Source organism: Mesocricetus auratus, unplaced genomic scaffold (assembly GCF_017639785.1).
Source record: "Mesocricetus auratus isolate SY011 unplaced genomic scaffold, BCM_Maur_2.0 Super-Scaffold_100011, whole genome shotgun sequence".
Lineage (NCBI taxonomy): Eukaryota > Metazoa > Chordata > Mammalia > Rodentia > Cricetidae > Mesocricetus > Mesocricetus auratus.
Genome location: NW_024429195.1, coordinates 11,621,017 through 11,625,190, shown reverse-complemented (window position 1 = coordinate 11,625,190; position 4,174 = coordinate 11,621,017). Strand labels below are relative to the sequence as shown.

The 4,174-nt window shown below is 40.6% G+C and overlaps 1 long non-coding RNA gene across 1 annotated transcript; it reads left to right on the top strand.

The window, feature by feature from the left end:
- Positions 1-354: 354 nt before the first annotated feature.
- LOC121143052 lies at positions 355-3,324 on the top strand. Its single transcript, XR_005880185.1, has 2 exons — positions 355-485; positions 2,407-3,324. It is a non-coding gene; the product is annotated as an uncharacterized LOC121143052 (long non-coding RNA).
- Positions 3,325-4,174: the final 850 nt, after the last annotated feature.

Here is a 4,174-nt window from a genome sequence, read left to right as displayed (position 1 = left end):
CACACACACACACATATATATATATATGTACATCAGAGAATAAAAAGGACCATGAATTTGAGAGGGGACAAGGGATTGGAGGGAGGAGGAAATGATGTAATTGTATTTTCATTTTTAAGAACTGCAGAAATAAGAATAACTTGAGTGAAGAAATTATAAATTACTGTAAAAAGTGAGAAGCTGGGAAACAAACTATGGGCAAAGTGGGGACTGGGAAACATAGACATCTCAAAACAAATGTTTTATGTTCATTCTGCTGGCTAGTGTTTAAATGGTATCTCTCATCTAAGAAACAACGAGGTCAGCCAACTTGCGCCATATGCATTCCAAGGTGTGTGAAATGTCTTCTTTTGACAGGTAAAACGCCTCCCTCCACAAGGTTCTTCAATTCTGCCACAATGATGTGAAATGAGAACTCCCTGATACCGCCCATCAGTGTTTTCTACCTGAATCATATTCATCTCGGTGGCAGGCTATAAAACAAGGTAGTAACTTCTCAATTTTAGTTAATATTGGTGTAGAAAACCTTGACAATGTTTCTCATTCACAAGCTTTATTTATAACTGCCTCTGTGTATTTTAAAATGTAACACAGTAAACTCACTGTAACTATTCCAATTCCAGTGATTTAGGAAAGTAAACATTCCTATCTCAGTTTTGAGTAATCGCTATAGTTACGATGCAAGACCATATTAATATGAAATTAAACACAAAGCTGTATTAGGCAGAAAACTATAGTGTTTCTTTCAGTGTGGGTGACTTGTATTGATATTAATTTCTTGTTTGTTTTATTATTGTTGTAAAAAAAGAGAAAATTATAACTTATCTTTTATTTCAAGTGACCATGCTGGGAACACCCAAAGCCTGGCATGATCAAACTGCTGCTCGTTTGCCGACTTTACCCTAAGGATGCTGTTATCTCATTGGAGAAGTCTTTCGCTTCTTCCTGCAAGGTCCTTTATTCCCTGTGCAATGTCCCCATGGCTTAAAAAAAGAAAACTCTTGCCTTTTAATGCACACACTCAATTCAAATTTTAACATACACACAGCATTGCATATACTTAGGCAGTCCCGTATGATTGTTTGGTACCTATACATTCCATGCACTATTCAAATGGGGCTAAACATATTTCTCATCAATTATAACTTCCTTATGGCATAATTATCTGAAACTCATTTGGGCTTAAAAATAAAAACCCCACCTATATAGTACATTGCTGCTATTTGTAGTGACACCATCAACAGCCCAGCAGGTCCCCTTTCCTCTTGCTGTACCTCAGAGCCTTTGTTCTTTCTCCCTGCCTCCCCAGCCTTCAAAAGACCCCCCCTCCCCATCTACACTACACTCAAGGTCTACGAAATCAACTTCCTCAGATTCCATCTTGTTCTACAAAGAAAGTCATTGGCGGGCACCACGCTTGCCTGCAAATTTACCTGACTCCAGAGTTCCAAAATGTATACTGACTGTTTTCAGGTAGTGAGAGCTGGAAAGAAACCAACTTGCTTCTTCCTTCTCTGTCTCTGTCTCTGTCTCTGTCTCTGTCTCTCTGTCTCTGTCTCTGTCTCTGTCTCTCTCTCTGTCTCTGTCTCTGTCTCTCTCTGTCTCTGTCTCTGTCTCTGTCTCTGTCTCTCTCTCTGTCTGTCTCTGTCTCTGTCTCTGTCTCTCTCTCTCTGTCTCTGTCTCTGTCTCTCTCTCTCTCTGTCTCTGTCTCTGTCTCTCTCTCTGTCTGTCTCTGTCTCTGTCTCTCTCTCTCTCTCTTCCTCTCTCCTTCCTTCCTTTGTTCATCCCTTCTTTCCTTCCATGATTTTTCCTACCATCTTCGTCTTTTCTTTCCGCCTAGAGCGTTGCTATCTCAAGTTGATAACCTTCCTCTTTCTCCGTCATCTCCACTAGCTATCACCGAGGTCTTCTTGACCATGCTGTTGAAAACCCTTCTCACACATGCGATGATCAAGTTGAAATGACAGTGTGATGTTAATCCATGGCCTCATGAAGCAATAGGATGTTCATATCAAAAGAGAATCAGAAAGGGGAAAGTAGACGGATAATAAACACAGCTAGAAGTACTGAGATGGTGTTAGCAATTAAGTACAAACTAGTAAATAATAGCCTATAGGGAAAATTATTGAACTTGTGTCTTCTACGGGGATGAAAGATCAAAAGCATAATATTATTGCTATATAAAAATAATAAAGAAAATCAAGCTCCATGGATGTGAGAGAAGTGGGCAGGCAGAGGGTATGAGAGGGGCCATGGGCGGGGACATGGGGGAGGTTGGAGGGACGAAAGGGAAGGGGGAAAATGATGGAATTATATTTTAATTAAAAATAAATGTTAAGAAGCAGACAAAAGCTCATTTGCATTGGAATAATGATAACTTCTATCACCTAATTTCTACCCCAACAGAGCTACAGTGTACCTGGACAGCAAGAAGCATGCGCCCCCACAACGGTGTCTGGAGAGCAGAGGGAGGGCTGCAGCCTTTCCTTCCCTGCCAGATCCTCCCTGCAGTAACACGCAGACACACCCCCCAGCCCTCAGTACTTCGATGGTCACACACCGTCCCCCACGCCCACCGGGACTGATTCCCAGACAGGAGGTGCAGTGTACCCAGATAACGGACAGAGGGGCTGCTTCTAAACCTTGGAGGCCACACCCACTTGCTAAGGTCTAACGATGCAGTGGCCAGATGCCTCACTTTTTCGTTAGTCTGCCAGCGTTTGTTTATGTGTTTCTTTACCGTGACTCTTCACTACATTAGAATTTCCACTCAGTCAAGAATTTTTTACCTGTTCTGTTCATGTTCAAACCTCCTTGGTACACGGAAGGTGTCCATAAACAGAGCTGAGTTAAATAGTACCTGTTATGTGGCAAATATTCACAAAGGGGTGTCAGGAAAGAGAGATGGTGTGAAGACTTCCAGAGCTTATAGTAGAAATCTCAGAGAGTAGACCTCCTTTAGACTGAAAAATTAACTTATAATCTAATATTCAGTGTAATGACAGCCACGCTTCATCTTCTAAAGCAGCTTTCTTGAGGTATGTGATTCAAACGCCGTGCAGCCCGTCCATTAAAGTCTGTTCTTAAGGAGGCTTCAGTGCATTCATGAATGTGTGCAACCGCCACTGCTCAGTTTTACAGCAGTGTAAACGCTTTCAGACAGAACAGCTGAAATATGGACTCTAACAGTTCTATAACGCAAAGAAAGTGTAGCTAAAACTTGCTATTTTATTAGAGAATAACTTGTGTGTGTAATTGTTGCTAGTGGCTTAAAAGTTTCAATTTAGGGTTTTCTAAATAATAAAGACTGTGTGGAAACCAGGAGCACCCGAAGCTATAGATGACCTAATTTAAAGCGATTTATGGTTTACTGTAGTTGGGGGGTCCTTAAATCCATCGTTTCTGCTCATCTCTTCTGGATGTTATTTCGGGGGCCACGAGATGGCCCCACGTATGCTGTCTTAGTATCTTTGTGCTTTCTCTGACTCTTTAAACCAAGCCAAGTAAGAAATGAAAACTATCTTTTGTCAAGTTGGTTTTTACTTTATACAGGTTATATTGCACATTTGAAAGCGAATAAGGAAACTTTAGGATATCTGGGTAAAAGTTTTGGAAAAATTCAACTAATATCTTTAATTCTAGTTCTTTTCTCATTTCTCAGTCAAAACCCTTCTTATATTGAAAATGTGACCATTGTTATAGCAGAAAACCTTAGATAGAGAAGGAATTGCTTTCAAAATCAGTACTGCATTTTTGAGTTCTTTGGAAAAGGGCATTCTTGACTTGTAGTTTTGAAATTTTGAAAACCCATCCTGAGAACACCAGAGCACAGGAGTTTGTGAGGAAGAGGGTCTATGGGTGGAGGAGGAAGTGTCTGTGGGTGAATGAGAGTGTCTATGGATATGGGTAGATATGCATGGCCTCACTGCAGTCACTTTTAAATCAACATACAGGCCATTAAATACACTTTTAGACAGTTATGTGATCATGAGACCTACATGGACATCATTCAGTGAATGCTTCCGTCTTCGGTTTCACATATGTGAACAACAAAAATCTTGAACTAGTTAAGGGTATCATCTGCAAGAAAATTAGGCTCAACGTCATCTTTCACTAAGAAGCAATAAAAGCAGAAAAAAAGACAATGAAAACTGTAGGCCAGTATTAGTGTGCC